The sequence below is a fragment of the Macrosteles quadrilineatus genome, unplaced genomic scaffold (genome assembly GCF_028750875.1).
Source record: "Macrosteles quadrilineatus isolate MER2022 unplaced genomic scaffold, UCM_ALF_1.0 Scaffold_1__1_contigs__length_201487025, whole genome shotgun sequence".
Lineage (NCBI taxonomy): Eukaryota > Metazoa > Arthropoda > Insecta > Hemiptera > Cicadellidae > Macrosteles > Macrosteles quadrilineatus.
In genome coordinates this window covers 334,203-355,871 of record NW_026542594.1, presented here as the reverse complement: position 1 = coordinate 355,871, position 21,669 = coordinate 334,203, and the positions used below count along the sequence as shown (strand labels likewise).

General features: G+C 32.3%; 1 protein-coding gene across 1 annotated transcript in view; it reads left to right on the top strand.

Moving 5' to 3' along the window:
- The first annotated feature begins 1,504 nt into the window (after window positions 1-1,504).
- Window positions 1,505-21,669, top strand: part of LOC128983545 (cGMP-dependent protein kinase, isozyme 1-like) — a 121,240-nt gene continuing 101,075 nt past the window's right edge. Inside the window, exons 1-2 of the mRNA XM_054402854.1 lie at window positions 1,505-1,582; window positions 3,001-3,088. The gene's annotated coding sequence lies outside the window, so the exon portion shown is untranslated. The remainder of the gene's footprint in view (window positions 1,583-3,000; window positions 3,089-21,669) is intronic.

Sequence of the window (21,669 nt, the reverse complement as noted above, 5' to 3'; positions counted from 1 at the left end):
ATTTAAAAAACAAATTATTTATTACATTGAAGTGGTTTTGTACGGTGATTGATTATGGAGAAAATTTAAAACATTTTCTAATTTTGAAATTCCCATGTTATTTTAATGGGGAGTAAGTAAATTGTTATAGTTGTTATAGTTGTTGTTAGTTGTTATTGTTATAGTTATATTTTTTTAGTTTTTTGCCTGTTTATGGATATATTTTGACAAAATTTGGCAAATTTATTTATTTTTATACAAATATATTAATATTTTACTAAATACACACTTTACTAAACCTCTGTAGCAGCAAACCTAGGTATTCGTTCAACCTAATGATTTTAAATAGATTAAAGTGAACATCGAATCAGGGAAGTGGAAATTCGCTTCGTCTGTAGGTATTTTACATTGGGGGTTATCAACGGAATGAATATTATATTACAGTATCCACAGAAGTAAGATGAACAATGCCAATTCTATGTTTAAAGAGCAGAAACAAAGGTCCATATTATTTAAACGTTAATAACGAGGCCAGATGTACTTTCGTTGAGTAAATACATTTATTTAAGATCCAATCATGACCAGATTTAGCCTACCCATCACTAGTTTGCTCTATTATACCACACATGACCTATCGGGTTGAAAATACATACAAAGCAATTTTTTTACTGTCTTTAATTACGATTTTATATAAAGATTAATTACTTCACTTTAAATCTTTAACAGTTACATTATTAAGAATACAATCGGCATTTCACTAGTTTATTTTCTAGACAGTAACAATCAAAGAATAAATGTTTATTCATTTACTTATCTTATTCTATTTCGATTTTACACTGTTATAGAACATCCTGTCAAAAATTGGCAAACGTGTTTTTTATAACTAAGGTCACCGTATTTTATATTTTTAGTACCATTTTGGCTGGATATTCGCGGATGGTCACTGATGGTAAAATATGCCTCTTTAATGTCACCAATTATCATTGGTCTAATTATTTTTACAACGTTTTTTTACGTTGTTACAAAGTTTAAATACGCCAATGGGCACACTTTAATGTCTCATCTTGGAAAATGTAGATTTTTATTTTACCAGTTTCAGTAATACCTTGGTATATTTTTTCAATATTACCTCTTTTTTATAAAGTAAGACTCGATATTGCACTCCATGTAAAGCCTACGTTCCTCATTTGGATATTCTATGTTACATTGTCGTTGGCAAAAAAACACTTAAGTTATAAGCTTTCGTGCCAAAAATCAAACACTGAAACCTTCAATCTATGGAGGTCTTTCTCAAAACAGCGTTATTCAATAACAATACTGAAGAAAAGGAAACCCTGCATAACAGATCTTGAAAATACAAGCAATTTTGTTGCAGACCACATTGTTAGTTACAGGTTTCCCTCGATATAAGAGCGACTCGGTGACCAATGAGAGGCCAGAACTGCGGCTGTCAGCCAATCAGAAGCGTCAGTCCCCGGACTAGGACCACTCAACCCAGCTGATCGCTGCTCGTGCTCAGTCCACCGCGGGAGTTGTGCATAACAGTGTGTGTGTTGTTGTTGTTGTTTACCTCTTAGATATTCTACGTGCAACCAGTGCTTGGGTAGGTCACCTTTAAAATGTACCTACTACTAAATATCGCTATGCTACCGGTTCTCACAACTGCTTGTATAGTAGAACCCCGGTTAACCGAAACGGTTCCATAAAGTAATACAGAACTAAAATATAAGTAATACGTAATGTAAAATGCTTTAGTAACTTCAGTTGTTTAGTGTAAAGTATATTCTAACCCATAGTAACATTTCTGTTGCGTTGCTGAAATTGCTGGAATAAAATACTGTATTATATAGAAATCGTTTTAAATTTATTTTTTCCAACTCGCCGTGGGAATGCTAGGCTATATAGCATATGACGGGTTAACCGAAAAATTGGTTATCCGAAACGGCTCTCCCCTCTTTATTTCGGTTAACCGGGGTTCTACTTTCACTTTTAAAATATGACAGAGAATCGTTACATTATTCGAAATATTACTTTGATTAGATTTATTATTGTGTCTAGAATACTGATATTGTACCACACAGACTTTTAAAGTGTAATTTTTTTTTATAATTTTAAACATGCATTTTTTATATACCTCAATTAATATAATTCTTCAATATTCACCCAAATATTTAATTTGAAAACAACGTTTTGGTAGTTTAAAATTCGTTTCATGCCTTAAAAACTTGTACATATTTTCCCTTTCATCCCTTTGGTTTAGTCATTGAGTATAAAAAGAAATACATATATATTTCAAAAGTACATAAAGGTTAGCCATTACTTCTCTTTATTCTGTGATTCTACGTAGCTTCCTCTATAGAGTCTAACTGGACCAGTAATGATGAACAGTGGAACCCTTTGGCTAGCGGGAAATATTATTGTTTTCTAGCTTCACATGCATTCTCACTTATAAACATGCCAATAGTTTTGTTTTTAATTTATTTATTTGGGTTTCCAGACTATTTTGTAGTTCTGTGGTTTTTGTAACGAAATAGTGCAAACCATGTCCTATAATACTTTTTGTTAGATAGCATCATTATTGATATCCCAATAAAAAAATGGCATAGAAGTCCAGAAATTATCTCACTCGAACCGCTAAACGAGTAAACAATATAGTTAATACCAACTCCACAAGCAAGATTTATTTACTTTTAATAAAGTAGTTTAGCCGTTTAGTCAGTAGGCCTACCATCATGGTATTTTACTACCTTTTGATGGTCCATGGTTGGAGAAAAAATACTTATTTTCTACTAATACAGTATAAATGCAGAACATATCGTGTTGGCTGCTCAGAGTGTTCCCACGAAACCTTTGTATTGTTTACCAAGTCAGAAACATGCAATCCGACACAAAGACACTCCAGAACTCTGAAGTGTTACCACACCCAGAATCGTAGGATATCTAGGCTAACAGCAATAAAACATGTGACTGTTTACATCGTCGGTTGTTGGCAACAATCAGCTGTTTTGTTGACTGTTCCAGAGACGCGGCACGGCGGGAACGATCTACACTCACAACAGGCTGGAGTAATGCCCACAAGAAAAGACACATTTTAGGTCGTTCGGTGAAGGTAAGGTAAACGCACCAGTAGCTGACAGTATAAGAAACTATACGCACTTAATAATCCGTGGTTTTGAATAAATAGGAACTAAAGAGATATTACGGATTTTATGTGATTCTAAATTTAGTGTAGTTTTCAAATTTGTCATACAAAAAGGGTTTTTTAAATATATTTTATAACATTTTTAAACTTAATTCAACCTTTGTACGTGTTCCAGTGGCTGACAGTGAAAAAAGTGCTTGTACCAGTAGCTGACAGTCAGTTGTCCCAGTAGCTGACACTGGAACTATACATGTACTAGCTGCTAAACCTAAGGGTTTTATAATTTATAAGACGAATAAAATCTAACGTAATAATTAAATTATAAAACCATGTAAAACGTTATTACTAAAATTTATTTTACATATTTAAAAATAAAAATTATTTACATTAAAAAATATATACAGGGTGACAAAAAAGTCTGGAAACGGCTTGATATCTTTTTAAAGAGATTCGTTAGAAAATTCAAACTTTTCACATCAACTTATATGTATGACAACTACTTTTTGCAAGCATTACTATTTTTTGACCTCCACCAGGGGACGGCCCATGAGGAGTAGGTACATAATCTTTAATATAAGCATAGGTTGATATGCACGTCATTTTAAAGGTCTGGTCAAGTGGAGTTCATTGCCGGAAACCGCGTTTAAAAAGGTTCATCCGTTACAAAATGGCGGCAGTCCAAAGTTCTTGCGGAATACCAGCAGAGGCCTTAGAATTGGTAAATACTCAAATTCAAAATTAGCCGGGAAATCTGAAACCCGTTTAAATTTGTTTTGAAGATTGAATAATATTAGTCTATGAGCTAGTTGACTTTAAAATACAGTTTCAGCTCTCAAGCTAATGTTTAATACAAGTATTTACCAATAGTAAGGCCTGTGCAGGTATATTCAACAAGAACTTTGGACAACCGCCATTTTGTAACGGATAAACCTTTTTTGACGCGGTTTCCGGCAATGAACTCCACTTGACCAGACCTTTAAAATGATGTGCATATCAACCTATGCTTACATTAAAGATTATTTAACTACTCCTCATGGGTCGTCCCCTGGTAGAGGTAAAAAAATGATAATTCTTGGAAAAAGTAGTTTTTATACATGTGAGTTGATGTGAAAGGTTTGAATTATCTAACGGACTTAGTTAAAAAGATATTAAACCGTTTCCAGACTTTTTTGTCACCCTGTATATATTTTTTATTTATATTAAAAACATATATACATTTTTTTAGATAATTTGGCTTGTTAATTAAAAAATTAAAATCATTTTATAAAAATGTGAGATCACATAAATTATAAATAGCATGCAAATTTCGATGGGTAAAACCAATTTAATATTGTGCAAGTAGCAAATATCCCCTGTCAGCTATTGGAACTTGTATGGCTTTTGTGTACCAAAGCCTGACATTGATATAATTTTTAATCCAAAACCCCTAACACCCCAATTTTATCATGAAATTGTCAACAAAGGTATAATTGATAAAAATAATGAGCCTAATCATTAATACTATTTAAGAAATTTAGCGAAATGACAAAAAACTAAACTAACTTTCTTAACAATTTCATTAAGGGAATCGACTAAATGTGATGTGTACGGACAGGGTCGCTTTCAAACCACCACCATTCCGCAAGTATGGGCTAAATTTAACTGATTTTTTTTTGTAAACTAATCAAGAATAAACATATGTTCTTCTAACAATGCAATCATGTGTAAATATTTTTAAGAGACCACATTATAATGTAAAGAAACTCAAACTGTCAGCTACTGGAGCACTGTCAGCTACTGGTGCATTTACCTTACATCCGTTTCGTTTTATATAAATGTTTAAGTTCATTGTTGGATCTGTATTGTACGATTCATTAGAAATTTCATTATTATTTTTTTACCTGTATTTGGGGTTTGTTACCAAGGTAGTCCAGGCGCTAAACGGGTTGAGTATGCACTGAAAGTCTGACAAAATTTGACTTTTGATTATTGTTGGGGACATCTAGTAGATGAAAAAAATCGTGTTAAGTGTAAAAAATACAAAACCTAACATGTGAGAGTATATCTATGCTCTAACATTTTTGTCTTGCGACATTTTGGATTTTTTCAAAATGATTTTACACAACTTTACATTTGGCAAAAGCAACCCTGTGTTGTAACATTTTAAGTATTCAAAGGTTTTTAAACAGGTGCGGTGTATACAACACCAAGGTATTGCCAGTATAAAGTCTTGGAGAGAGTTATAGAGAGACTTAACAGAATAACTTGTGTTATAAGCTACAATGCAATTTATATCTACAGATCAGATCAACAATTGGTAGGCCTAGGCCCCTACAGGGTTCCAAAAAGTAATTACAAATTATTTACAATAATTTTAACGGGTCAAAATAAAACGAAAATCAAGAATAACCCTTTTTCCGGAAACACCTGGTTAGCGAGTTATTAATCATTTTAATTAATATCTTAAAAACTACTTAGATATATTTTTTTATTTCAATATGACGGGCATTTTAATTGTTATAGCTTAAATTCCCAAAAGATGTCTGATTTTATAGTAAATTCTCAGGAAAACTTTTATTTAGCATTCAAAATCGTTTATCAAACGACACCAATACTAAAATATCGAATAATAAACAGCTGAGATATATATATATATATATCTATTTTTTTTTGCTCAGAATAAGGCGAACCCTGATGACTGCTTCGCCTTATTTTGCCTGTCCTGTACAACTAAAAATCTTTATTTCTCAGCGGGTTTCCATTTTATCTTAGTTACTTAGTTACAACACATTCTTACTAAACACACGTCATAACCCGATTCCAGTCGTGAATGCCAAGCCATGTCAAAAGTTTACTTTTGAACGTGTGATTTTTACCCAGGGAGTTGTCTAGTTATCTTGAAACCTGTCCTTGATAATGCTATCTCTTATCAGTGACTCATTTTGACGAGATCTGAGTGTCGCAGAAATAGAGCGGAATCGATAAAAAGTTCAATAAAGTTTCAGAATATCAGTAGAAACTACACGCCGAAATTTCATGGAAATATCACAAACATAACTACAATAACCACCTTAGTTCATCGTGTTTTCGAAAATGCACATAGATTGGAGCTTTTGTCTTTCGATCCAGAAACTGCAAGATTAAGAAAAAAATTTAACAGTTTCATTTCAGTTTTTATTTGGTACATTTTAGATCGAAGTGTAAAAAGAAACTCTTGGTTCATGATTTAAAAACAAATTAAGTCTAATAGACCGAAACACTTGTAATTTGAATTAAAAATCTGTATTAATATTGAGTATGCTTTAAATTATTAACCATCCACCGCACTGAATTTTACCAGCTGGTCCTTGAACATTTGAAATTAAGTAAATGGTCTTGGCTGAGGAAAGAAAAATTGGTCTTCGCCAGCAATGGAGCTTCGCAGGTCCTCTGACTTTATTTGACACTCGTCACTCTACATTCTCATTCATAAAAAGAAAACTTTTAGGTACAATAGTACTCTTAGGTTGTTGAAAGCAGTAACTAAGAGTTCGTTTAAATACTATATTTGAATTATACTATAGGAAAAGAAATAACAGAAAATATAATTTAAAACATTTTAGTTTCGGAAGCTATTTTTGATGGATCTAAAAGATTAAGATTCCCCTCAAGCGATATGAGATATGATTCACGTGGTGTTAACTTAGTTCATGTCGCGCCAACTATCACCTGATAACTCTATTGAGCAGTTTCATTTACCAGATCAATTATCACCACAGCAGTTCGTTATCACATGTGATAAGTGTTATCAGTGCTAGTGTCAGCGATGGGCTGCACCATGGTCCTTGACGTGTGTTTGTGCTACTCATATTTACCTTCCCAGCAATGACCAAAGAGAACTGGGTAATGTTCACGGACGGTGACCAAGTAATTTCTAAATAGCTGAAGAATACTCGGAGATTAATTATTCTTGAAAGATTTTAGGGTAATATTATATTATAGATTAAGATATTACTTCATCTATGATCATATGTATTCTGTAGCAGTAAGATAAATGAAATCATTGGTTGTGCTAATTTACATAAGTTTATAACCGCCAACCGCATAGATTTTCTATTAAATAAAGCTCTTCCTTTCTGTGGAAAGTGGGTGTCAATTTGCTTCAATACCTACTCTAATAATAACAATAATGATAATTATAATACTCTATTGTCTTCACAATATACATTGTACCGACGTTACAATTAATTTACTTTTAACTCAGATTTAGTATTAATTTAAAACTGTTTATAATTTCATTTTTAAATGTTGATGCATTTATCATTGAAGTCTTCAACAGAATAGATCGGATCTTCAGTAAGGATTTGTTTGAATTTTTCTTGTATTCTTTTAATTTTAAGTTTTGAATATTAATTGGTTATTTGTTAAATCATTTTCTTCCATTGTAATGAAGTTGTTTTTCATAACATTTTGTTTTGTGTAAAGTAGAAGAAATTATTTAAATTTTCTTAAGCTATAATTCTTCAAACATAACTCATAATTTTTCCAGAATATCTCAAAATTATTCTTTAAAAATAGTAATGTTTTGTAAATATATATTGAGTAAAAGGTCATTAACTGGTACTTTTTTAATACTTTCTTACAGGATTGGCATGGATTCAATTTAAAAATAACTCTTAATTCAGACTTTTGTAATTTAAATATTTTACATTATTATTTCCATCAAGATGAAATTTAATATATTTATTTACTTCAAATATAGCGTTTGTAGTTGATATTTTCTTTTGAAATCCAAATTGATTATTTGACAATATGTTTTTTCTTTTTTAGAAATAATAAAAGTCCATGCAGAATTATTTTTTCAAATATTTTACTGAATGAAGAGAGGATAGATGTCTCTAATTGATTGTTTTTTGATAATCACCAGCTTCAAAACTGGTATAACTTTGGAAATTTTTAATAACTGTGGAAACTTACCATTAGTTATGGACTGATTTATTAAATACGTCACAGGAGTAGACAGTTCGAAAGAGCGAGCTTTTAAAATTTTAGAAGAGATCTCGTCAAAGCCATAAGAGATAGAGGATTTCATATCTTTAATAGTTTTTATGACCTCTTCTCCATTTGTATCGTGTAAAAATATAGAATTATATCTGCACAATGTTTCAAAAGATGATTTGTTAACATTGTTTACTTGTCCAATGTTTATGAAAAGTGTATTGAATTCTTCAGCAACCAAAATCTGGATCAGTAAGCTTGTTTCGATTTGAATCCTTAATTAATTAATTGGTTTGTAATTTTAACTTGGCCCTTTTTTATTTTGATTAACAGTGTTCCGTAGTTCTCTCATAGGGTTCTTGGAATTAACAACTTTGTTCTTGATCTCTGCCGATTTTTTTTGTACTTAGTAACAGAAACTGAGTGTTAAATAAAAATACCTCCCTTCTATCTTTTTACATCAAAACAAAACTCCAATATTAATGTAATGGTCAGTTCAAAATAAATATGTTTCATACTTTAAATCCGAATGTTTAGGTTAATATTTAAAATCTTTTATTCACATTTGTTAAAAAATAAACTTTTAAACTTGTGAGCTTAAATAAAAATGTTTTTATGCAAAGCATTATTACATTATGTCATTTATAAGAAAAAAATCGTTAATGCAGTTGGTAAAAAAGTTTGTTTAAACAAAATAAAAACTGTATTTAGGTTCGATTATCTACATTTTAGAACAACAATCTAACCTGCAAGCTGTCACCTTTCCTTAACATAGCATGCGTATAAGATAACTTCGGAAAGGTATGTTAATTGTCTTTTACCTTAAATGCTGATTTCCGAAAGACTTACTAAAGGGACAATAGAACGTAAAGATTGCCATGACCAGGATCAGTTTACAAAACTTGATCTTTCCAGAACCAAGCCACAAAAAGTCGGCGTTCGTTATTAAACACGGCCACGTGAAACCTAATACTGACCTTGCGAGTATAGTAGTTGCCTACAAAGTCCTTCGCTCGGTCAACAAGGCACGTGGGTGTAGGAGGCTTAACTGAAATATACTTTCCTTAAAAATATTGAACATTACACCCCTTTCATCGGAAATACTAGGATTCCACGATTTTAAGTGAACATTGCTTGCAATTTAAGTTGTAAAAGTGTCATCATGTACCTAACAGAAACTGGATTATTTATTAGTTGATATGGAAGTAAACTCATAGAAATACGAAGTGTTTCCGTCATCTATATATTAATACGCAAGCAGGTTTCTTTTCACAGTCATAACTCAATAACGGTTTGACGGATTTTAACGTTTGAGGTGTCAAATTAAAGGTATTTTCACGTAGATGTGCAAATACGTCTCTAAGAAAGGGTACCACTTAAGTACACTTAAGGGCTAAAGTTTGGAAGGAGGCGCTATCTGTTGACATTAGATCAAACTCATTTCCCTTTGTTTACAAATAACATATGGACGTAGTTTGAAATAGTTTCTAAGGTTAACCACAGACTGCAGGACTTAAAACTTCCAGAGCAAAGCCGGAATAGATATTTTCATTTAAATGTCTGTTAAATAAGTCTGGTTCATATAGTTTCCTAGCAAAACTTGATAGCACATTGTTCGTAATATTTGAATTAATTTAACTTGCTTCTTATTTTACTGAATTACCATGTAGTTTTGGTTACAGTTCGGTGTGATGAACAAGTGAATGTTTGAAAGTGATTATTCTTAGTGCAGTTACCTACCCGTTGCATTACCGTATCACGTAATTTACAATGTATATCAAAATTCCGTTGTAGTGTTTTCTGTTGTTTGGTTAACTTACGTATTTTTATCTCAATTTAAAATTAAGCCACCATTAAGATGAAGAACTGTGAGTGGCTGGAGGGAACGCGGACGTTACCGCTTGCATCAACCTACCAATGGAACATTTGAAGGTTACAGAGTGGCAGTACCATCGTGGTGATACATCATGGATACATCTCCTCAGACAAATGAACGTTAAATGTTTACATTGTGGTGGCTTACATTTTAAGCAAAGAAAAGACCGAAGCAGTTAAATTTCCACTCATTGTTACCATAAATGAAAGACCCGATTACCTCTTCTGCGGAATTCACTATACTTTCAGGAAGTTATTGGAAACTCCCAATCTAAAAACAGGGCTGCGAGGCTTATATCTAAAATTCGTCAATTCAATTTCACCTTTGCCATGGTCAGCTCTGAAGCTCATTTAGATGAGAGGATCACACAGGGGATCTACAATTTAAAGATCCATGACACGTGTTATCTCCGAGTAAATAATCTAATACCTTTAGAAGGTCATCGTGAACCCGCACAGATGTATAGTTGAGTACGACGTTGGCACTGGAACCCAACAGCGCTTGAAACACAATTCAAACAAAAATGCGAGGAAAAAATATGCGGGAATAGGGTCACATTGCCAACCTATTTGCCTAATCTTTTAAAATTATGGAAGAATTTTAGAGGATTTTTAGAAGGGACGAGAGGTTTGATGAGTACAGTGAGATTCATGTGCTTACTTATGCTACTTAAATGTCGCGGCTATTTTTAAAGCTGAAACAGAGCACAGCCTGGCCAAATAAATCTTAGGTCTTTTCCAAAAACTAATAATGTTAAACGCGAATCCGTTCTAGATCCGTCGTTAGATCCACTTGCTTACCCTCTTATGTTCCCAACCGGAGACTTTCGTTGGCGCCCCTAATTTAAACACGCCTAAAACAGAACATATAGGTAGTACAAATAATTTAACAATCCTATAGTACGTGTCGTACTGGTTGGTGAAAGAGAGATATTCATTATGTTGAATTCAACAGCTCAGGAGCTAGAATGGAAATTAATTTTAAGAGCGATTTAGCTTGCTACAAAAAGTCTAAAAACTCACTACAGTGTGTGGTTGACATCAACGTTCTCATAAAGGGCACCCACCTACAGTACATAAGAGATAGGATAGCCAAAGCATTACGAGAGCGGATCTATATTTAAATATTGTATACTACTTTTATAATCTTTTTACAACATTAGATTTTTCATATTTATATAATCATTCAGAAATTACTTTAGAGTGACTCTTTGATTAAGTCTTGCTGTTTATTTTTTACTGGTTATTCTTTCATTACAGCCTGCAGTTTTGCTCGGTTTCGAGCAACAGGTTATCTAGTATCTTTTAACGTTTAAATAAATAGGTTGAGTATTTTGTATTCACTAGTATAACATCGAAAACAAATCCCATAATTTCTTTATTATTTAACATATTTTCTTTTGTTTTGTAGCGTTGAGTGTGAAATATTCCAAGTTAACTGTATTGCTAGTTCCATAGGCAGACTACAATAAAAACACTTTTATAATAATTATAAATATTGTATACGTATGTGATTGTAAGGGAACAAACAAATGGAGAAAGCTAATCAAAATACTGCTATGTTTACCTGTAAACGTTTAAACAAGAAGTTAAAGGGAGTAAGATAAGACAAGGTTTTTTTTTTTTTTTTTTTTTTTTAGTAGATAGTTTGTTTTTAGAGCGATTATGCATGATTATCTCAAACCTGAACATTTATATAGTATCATATACTGCTCTGAGATGTACAGTCCTGTAGTCAATGGTATGTGTCGTCGTCGTGCCAATGTCCTGGCCAGAGGCCGGTGGTCGGTAAACCATGAAGACATAAAGGCTTCCGCCACGTCCATGTGTTGACATACATTGGTATGCGATGCTAGCATTGTAGTTATACCGCTGAACGATACAGCATGGCTACTGGGAATATACTCATTACTACCAACCCGTAGTGATATACTGCGCACCTCACTGGAAAGGAACCCGAGTTTATCAATCGAAATAATATTAAGATATAACAAATATCAATTTCACCAAATATTAACGGATGGAAAAATACTGATGTGTATATTCAAAAATGGCTCTTTGAAGACGTTAGCTTGTGAAGTACAGTAATATGATGAAGAGGTCGGTTTGTGTACAGCAGATGCTCTTGCTTATACAGAAGTAAACAAAATTCTTACTTTCCTCGCGTTGCCTCTGTAAATATTCCATCATTTCATTTGAGTGGTTTCTTACTGTTAGTTCATAATATGCACTAACATAACATAACATGAGGAATTATCTAAGAAGTAAATTCTTAACAATAGTACAAGTTTACTAACAACAGTAGTTATTGTTTAAGGCGTGTTCGGATGAATTTGATTTTAAACAATATAAAAATAATTAGCTCACCACTCACACTGTACTAACTTATTTACCAATCTTTCGAATTTTGTCATTACACGCTTAACTTCCAGGACTATAGGCGGATATATCCGAAGCATTTTGTGCATAACGGACGGTAGGCGGATATATCCGCCGATTATTCAGACATTTAGTGTTATAGTTGATTGTCTATAACATAAATTCATCTTCTTAAAAACTTTATTTTTATTCAATTATATCTTTAATCAATATATTAGGAATGTTTTTTCTAGAATAATAAGAAATTTAATAAAAAAATAATTTGTTATAAAATAAATAAAAATAAAATAATAAAATACGAGAAAAACTATTTTGGACCAAAGTGCTGCATAGCACAACTATTTACAACAATTCTATAAATTATGGATATGAAAAATAGTTTTTTGTTTTTATTTAAATAAAATAATTTGCTGTCTGTATACATACTATATGCCTTCTAGGAATGGTTAAAATATCACGTATTTATTTAACGAAAATTTATATATTTTTGTTGCTATTTTTCCATAGATTAAACATGTTAATTTAATTTAATTTAATTAACATGAATTTAATTTTTAATTAAATTAACGCACGTTTTAGTATGTAGGCTATGCAATGCAGTATGCACTGACGTACAATTATCCATTCCAATTACTGAAGTAAATCGAACGTGGCTCACGAGTCAGCTTGATCTACTGTAACTGATTGTTAATTATACCATGAGTATGAAGGTATGAATATGTGTATGATGGTTTACCAGACACGAAAGATAGAGAGTGGACAGAGGCATCGAATTGAAGCTTTCGTAAGAAATTTACTAAGTTATACATCATATGCAGCTGAACGCTTGGGTATCTTGACCATGAGCCGATAACTACCTTTGGCCAATACAAACACTTACTGAGTCACGGCAAATCAAGTCCATGGATGTAGCACAATTAATCCATTCGTAACAATGTATTTGTCGCTACACTACTGTCAAATTGTCTGTTTCGTTACATGTTTATCGCCTGCAAAAATTCATCTTTATATTGTTTACTACAGAAAAATCATGTTTATAATGCAATTTTTTTTATTTTGCCGACGTAAACAAACAATTTTTTGTTATTCTCACCGAAAATAGTTTTGATTTATTTTATTTGTTGAACCTTTTTATATTAGATTCCTTTTTAAATATTGACTGTTTCAAGCAAAAGTTGATTTCAGGAGGCGTGTTTCAAGGGCTGCCCAGATTAGGTACTAACTTAATCTTTATATGTTCATTAGGTATCTCCCACCAAAAACGTGATCAAATTCCAGCTTGAAAAAAGTCGCGAAACTAGCTTCAGTATTTTTTTTACCATGAACTGTTTCAATTTTCCTTCCAACTATATAATCTTTGTGATTAGTTTATTAATTATTCATTCAACAAACATTGAGAACAATGATAGCTTAACAAACGACGTTAAAACGTTTTATACACTATTAAGACAAGTAAAATAAATATGTACAAATTAGTTTACGATCACAAAACTAGAGTTGAAGCGAGAGCAACAAGAAGTCAGAAAGCCGCTTCACTCGATCAATTAGTCTCAGTTTCACTCGCCACACAACACACAAATGCTGCACATAATAGTGAACCTGCACACAACACGCACAATGGTACAGGGCCCGATATCTGGGGCAAGGCCGATAGTGTAGACAGCATCAGTTGTCATTAGGTATAATGCGAAAAGCATCAGTAATGGCTTTTATTATAGATAAGCCATTCCTGTCTTTAAGTTGTACACTGATTAAGAACAAATACAAACTTAATAATTAAACCTCCGAATGCGAGTAATCGTCTAATGCTGTCAAGTGCAGTTTGTTGTCTTGTTTACAACATACTGGTACAGTAGTACGCTTATTCTGCGCGTAACGGGATGAGTGAACATTAGCGCAATAATGAAAGAGTCCACCCACACCTAGCCTACTTACCGGTGTCATTGGTGAACACAATAATGTTATTTGTATGGGCAAATCAACCAAATATCAGTCAACAACAATCCTAACTTCTCGTCCATTAATTAACCAATGTCATTGGTAATATACGTAATGGATTTCCAACAGTTATCGATAGGAGGTAAATCCATCGTTCCGGTACAAAACGTCTTTTGATTAAATGAAGCCTATTTCCATATTTGTTATGAGGCCTATCATAAAAAAAACTAAGCCAAACTGAACTAATATAACTTAAATAAATTGCCAAAGCACAGTGTAAGGAATCTCCAAAAAATATCGTATTGCTTCCAATGATGATTTATAACAACGATAGCACTATTATATCATCTAAAAATGATTAAAAATCCAATAATGCCTTAGTGACTCCTTCTTAAAGTATCATATTTTAATGATTGTTTGTTTAAGTAAAAAACTGTTTATGCAGATAGGTTTATGCAGATAGGTTTATGTAGATAGAATAGTCAATGATGATATCTATGTTGTACTCAGACTCAGTAGATATTGTCTAGATGTTGAGTGACAAAATGTTACATTTTGTATTGCCATTGGAGCCAACCAATTGTTATTCTAGACCAGTCATACACATTTATCTTCTCCTGAAGCAGAGATTTGCAAATATCAGTTACCCTCCTTGGTCAACGCTTCCCATGTTAAGCAAATGTTTTACCCTACGAAGAAATAATCTGAGGCTAAACATCTATGAATGAATATAGCGCGGTAAAAGCATTAACTTAATACTAGCTACTAATAATCCACAAATATTGATTTTTTAAAATTAAATATAAAGTTAAAATAAAATCCATTCTTATTATTCTTATGAATGTAAAGATTTTTTTTACGGTGTTAGGCAATTTGTACTAGTACACAGCACCAAAGTTATTTTTTTATATCTTGCTTGGCCCAACAACATACATTATAATTAAACTTTGAACCTGGATGCACTATTATAGTCTTAACTCTGAACTAACTCTTGGAAGTAGTAAGCTTTTGGATCATGTAAACTGATAATATCCAGCTTAATATGACTTTTCACTTCACAAAAAAATTAGAAAAGACATGTTAGATAAACAGGCTCTTTCTGCATACTGTATTTATTTTTACCATGGATGGGATGGACGGGGTAAGTTAGGGGAATTTGTTTTGAATATGCCGTATGAAAATTTAAATTCAGGTAAAATTCTATGGTGTCAACAAAAAACATTTGTGTTTGATCTGGACGTTGGTTTGACTATTAGTTTTTGTAGGTTTCGACCATGGTGAAATGTGTACATACAGATTACAGTTTCCATACTGTCACAAGACAACCTCCCAAATCCACACTCTTCAAATCCTCTGAAAGGTCTTCTTCTGCTACAGTAAACTTATATTTTAACTCCAATTATGTTATGTTACAATTTAAAGTTTCATCGTTTCATGTCCATCGACCAGCCAGACCGGAAGGAAGTATGGACCGCAACCACATTGACCCCAATTTGCGTTGTTTCATGGCACACTACTGATACCACCAGTATACAAAGCCACTGGACGCTCAGATGTTGTTTTGGCAATAATCTTATCTGATTATAAACACAATCGTTCCATCACATTGTAATAATATGAGTGTTATATACCGCATATACCGCGCAACACTATAAACGTGTAATTTAAAAAAAAAACATGGACTGATTCATAAATATGCATCTGTAGTATAACGAGAACCCTATTTTTGATTTTTCAAAGTTTATGATTTTATGTATAAATACCCCCGTCGCAGCAAACCTGCATACTAAGCGAATTTCCATTTACCCGGCTTGATTTCTACTAAAATATTCCCTATAAATTTTCAGATTTATTTCCTATTTAAATAACATTAATTTTAGTGAGTAGTTAGGTTTGCTGCTACAGGGAAGATGTTGAAATGTGTTTTTTTCAATTGAAATATTGATAGCTTAGTATGAAATAAACCAAATTGCCAAATTTGATTAAAATATATCCACAAACAAGCAAACTAGAACAGTTTATTTATTCTCCATAAGAATAACATGGGAATTTTAAATATTCTCCGTAGTCAATGAACATTCAAAAACACTTCAATATACCAAATTATTTGTTTTTTTAAGCTCTTCAAATTGGTCTAGAGAGAAATTTAGAAATTTTAAGTTTTTAGGGTCAAAAATGAGAAAACCCCATTTTTACCCCATAAAACCCCCCATAAACCCCTGATCCCATGGTCCGATTATGCTGGTTCGCGAACTCGTTCGAATAAATGTAGGTTTACACGTTTGTACCAAATTTCATCAAAATCGGATCAATTTTGCTCGAGTTATCGCGCTAACGGACTCATATATAAATATATATATATATTTTAATTTAGGTGTTCACTTATTAGGGCTGCTGATATATTAAATAATTAAGTAAATAAGTACAACTGAGCACCCTGAATATTATATTTTATAAAAAGAAGTGACATGTTTCGGACATTAGTCCATTTTCAAACTTCAAAATACATTAAACACTTAACCATTGTTTATATTGTTTGTTTGTAAATAAATATGATTTATATATACAGATGGTTTATAGAACTAGACAGGATTTGGAAAAACTTTTTTGTTACTGATTATTTGATTTTAAAATTTGGTCAAAGATTGGGTTTCTTGAAGGAATTTGGCTATTTAAAATATGATTTGGATTTTTTAGATTTTCTTCGTATATGAAATATTCTTCAGTTGAATCCATTCGATTTCCTTTGTTTAAAACTTTTAGAATTTTCATGTTGTTTTTTAAATTTGTAAATTTGATAACTCGAGCAAAATTGATCCGATTTTGATGAAATTTGGTACAAACGTGTAAACCTACATTTATATATATGAATTTGAACGGATGGTGTTTTTGGCCTCTGGGGACCTCAAAACGAAAAAGAAAATCGGTCCCGGGTCTATAGTCCAGGACCTGACTAGGGTTCTGTGTGCATGTCGTGTATAGAGAATTTTGCTTTTGCATTTCAATATAGGTGTCTTAGGAAGTGTTTTCCACTCGGGTGTCAAGTTCGCACCTGGTACGTTTTCGAGCTATGACGTCATAAAGATGGCGGCTCGGCAATTTTTAAATGCGTATATTTCGCAAACCGTTTAACGGATCGGTATGATTCTTTTTTTGTTTGAAAGATATTTTTACAAACTATCTTTTTTGTATTTACACATTTGTTGTAAACTTAATATTCACCGCACAATATTGAAAAACGTCGTTTTTATTGTTATTATATTTATTGTTTTGCTTATAATTTCTTAACCGCTGATAAAATCAAATACCACCCGTGGCAAAAGTTTCAGATAATTCTATACCCTTTCCAATGATACCAAACAATATGTGATTGGACCTAAAAATAAAGCAAAGAGATTGAATAAACCGTAAAAAAACACTGAAAGTGGTGTACGGTCCGGGAAAGATTTAGTCCTGGACATGACTAGGGTTCTGTGTGCATGTCGTGTATAGAGAATTTTGCTTTTGCATTTCAATATAGGTGTCTTAGGAAGTGTTTTCCACTCGGGTGTCAAGTCCGCGCCTGTTTCGTTTTCGAGCTATGACGTCATCAAAATGGCGGCTTGGGCAATTTTTAAATGCGTATATTTCGCAAACCGTTTAACGGATCGGGGTGATTCTTTTTTTGTTTGAAAGATAATTTTACAGGAAATGTTTTTTGTATTTACACTTTTGTTGTCAACTTAATATTTATCTCACAATATTAAAAAACGTGGTTTTTAATGTCATTGTTTTTGAAATTTACCTCATAACTTGTTAAACGCTTATAGAATGAAATAACTACCCATTACAAAAGTTGTAGATAATTTTATGCCCTTTCCAACGATACCAAACAGTTAATGTTTGAAACTAAAATTAAAGCCAAGAGATTAAATAAACCGTTAACAAACACTTAACATGTCAGAAAGTCCGGAAAATATTGCGGCTGGAACAATTCTTTAAATGCGTATATTTCGCATACTGGTTAAAGAACCGGGATGATTCTTTTTTTGTTTGTAAGATGTTTTTTAAGCCTATCTTTTTTGTCTTCACACTTTTGTTGTTAACCTACTATTTATCCCACAATATTAATAAATGTACATTTAATTGTTATTTTTATTTTACTTTTGCTAATAACTTTTTGACAAATAGTGAAATGCAAAAGCAAAATTCTCTATACACGACATGCACACAGAACCCTAGTCAGGTCCTGGACTACTAGGTCTTACCATGAGACCTACGGTAATAGCTTATTCCCTATATGGGAAATTCGCTAAAACGAAATTGTAAAGACAACACTCAACTATATACTAATTACGGGATATACTGCATTATACAAACATGAATGCCTTATGATATCTTTATTGATTTTTCCCTCGTAAACTGAAAACTGCCAGGCTTTCTTCAACTATAGGGACATTTTATAATTACAGACACTATACAAACCACATTATATACCTCTAACCACAGCAAACATCTATCTAGAAGGTCTTTGACCCCTGTTGGTTCTCCTGATAATTCATAACGTTTGTTTACGAGTTTTCACCACTTCTCGTCTCTCAATGATACATTATCTAAACATGAAGTCAAACAATCGATGAGTAATGACTTGGCTATCTTTACTTCCTCTTTATATAACTTCTAGAATTGTGACATATTAGTGTTTGAACAAGTGAAACATTCATTTATTCATTCATTCAATCATTCATTCATTCAATAAAGTTAATCAAAATAAAACTTCAGCTCTAAAGATTAAAGATCTGAGTTAAAATAACTCAAAACAATGTGTTGTTTAGTTAACCACCAGTTTAATTTGTCTCGTCTTTTTAAATTCCGTGAATCAAATATGAACTAGGGTGGAAACTTCCGTATATAATAGGGTAATTAGGTGATATCAAAACTAACTTTTAAGAAAATACCTTTTCTAGAAGATTTCCATTCTTAAATCACTTAACCTTGTTTCTATACAACGAAGCACAAGGCAAGTTGGTCAAGTAGCTAATGCAGTAAGATGAGACAGTAATTCAATTTGCATACTAACATTTTAATTAATCCCAATGTTAAATCTGTTTTATTTAACATATATATTGGTTGTTTACATATTAAAAAGCAATTAAGATTTTAAATAGCATTAATGGAAACGAGAGTTTATTTGAATAAACCACAAATTTAACTATAGTATCACAAACACATTCTTCTCATGAAAAATATCATTCACATCTAAGATCCATTATTGGTTAAGTTCTTAAAGCCAAAGCAACGATGGACAATTTACATCAATTTGGTTATTCCTTGATCAGAATATTGTTTGGTGTAAAGTGAAAAGGAAGTTTAAAATTTTTTTGTTTAATTTTGTTTGTTTTTCTTAGTTATTGAAAGTGTCCCGTAAACAGCAAAATTTCAGGAAATGGAACTATAGGTCGAAATATATAGAATATCAGCAATATATTTTTTAATTGCTTCGTTATCCAGATATCCGATTTTTTTACATAAATATATTTTTAGGAGATTACGCCAGTATAAAGAGAATAGTTTAAACATCTTGTCCGTATTATCATGTATTATCCTGCACTTCATATGATAAAACTTAATATATTACGTACCAACAGAGTGTTGGAAAATACTATTTATCGCACATACATCACTGCATCAGCGATTGATCGCATATTATTTTATAGCATTTAACATTTTAAAACCCCTTTCCGTTTCACCAAATAACTTATTCACGGTTCCCACAATGCGCTGCACACCTTGTAAACAGCTGCTGAATATAGTTTTTGCGAAAACAAGTAACTGAGTGAAAAACTTATTACATTGCATTAAAGTCCAAATAAACTATGTCTATCAATCTTCTCTACGCTGAAAGTAGTAAAAGTATAAACAAATCGGTTTATAGTTAGTAGCATTGTCATAATATATAGTTGCAGTTATTAATGATACAGTAGCTCACTTTCTTAGCTATAGCTTTATGCTACTAAAAGATTTAGCTCCTCGAAGCGCGTATTCCATATTTAACTGAGTTTAAATAATTAACATTTAATGAAGTGATGGGTCACAACACCCCCTTCGTATTAAAAAAAAATTATCACATTTCAAAATGGTGGATCCAAGATGGCGCCCGAATAAAATACATCTGTCACAACCAAGTAAAAATAGGTCGACAATAACTGGTAGTGTATACTTATCTTTATCTAGCCCTATTTTGAGATTATGGTCTTAGTTTGTAAATGCACAATGTTAAAATAGGCTAAAAATAAAGTTTTAAAAAACATTCATAACTTTGGAATGAATCAAGATTTTTAAAAACTGTTTGTGGCATTGTAATCAGGGTAGAAATGTAGTTCGAAATAATGGGTCACAACCCCACCTTTAAATTAAAAACAAATATTTTGCATCCAATATGGCGGATCCAAGATGGCAGCCGGAAAAGACCACCTCGTCAAAATTAAGTACTTACTACCCAACAATGTTTGGAAGTGGTCTGGGATTGATATTTGAAAAAATGTAGGAAAAAGTTGGGGGGGGGGATAATTAAAACTCACCCTGTATTTAATTAATATCAATAAAAAAGTTTATAGTGTAAAAGTTTATAAATGAAAAATTCATTAAAGTAGAAAGCTGTATTTTCCTTCCGTAAATCTATGTAAAATTTTATTTCCCAAATCTAACCTGATGAGAAACATCGTCAAAACATAAAACACCAGACTTCGTGTAAGCGTCTAGCCTAAAGTGCTTCGGTAGATAACTTGCGGCAGTATTGGCTGCTATAGTTACAGGCTTAGAGTTACTTTAGAAACTTGTGACCAATCAAATCACTCTTATTGCAGTGCTCCTGCATATAGACAAGGTTTGGTTAAAGCCCAACTGGATTGTTGGACAGTTTGATTTACAATTTATTTTGTAAGGGGCAATAATACTGCAAATATTTACAGTGGGAATTTATGCAAGGGGAGTCACAAACATTAACAATGCATAGACAACCAACTTACAATAGCATTGATTATTGATCTGCAATGATTGATTCATCACACTGGCGTGTATTCTGTGTAATTCGCGTTTCTCACCTATTTCTCAGTGAAATGTCCTGAACTATTTCAGTATCGTCCCAGATCCTAATAGGTTGTCATAAAATTACAGATCCTGTTCTGTAGGGAAAAATGTTAAATCTAACAAAAATGTTTTTTTTTAGATATAACATTAATTTTTGCATTTCTATCATATTAACTGAGATTGAAAACGTCTAAGAAAGTTAGTAATATGAAGGGAGCAGTTTTTCAGTAGTCGTGGGACAACACTACAGTACGTTGACATACAATAGACACAGATACATTGTAGCGTGACGTAGCTTAACAAGATGACCACCAGAGCTGCTAATTATCTCG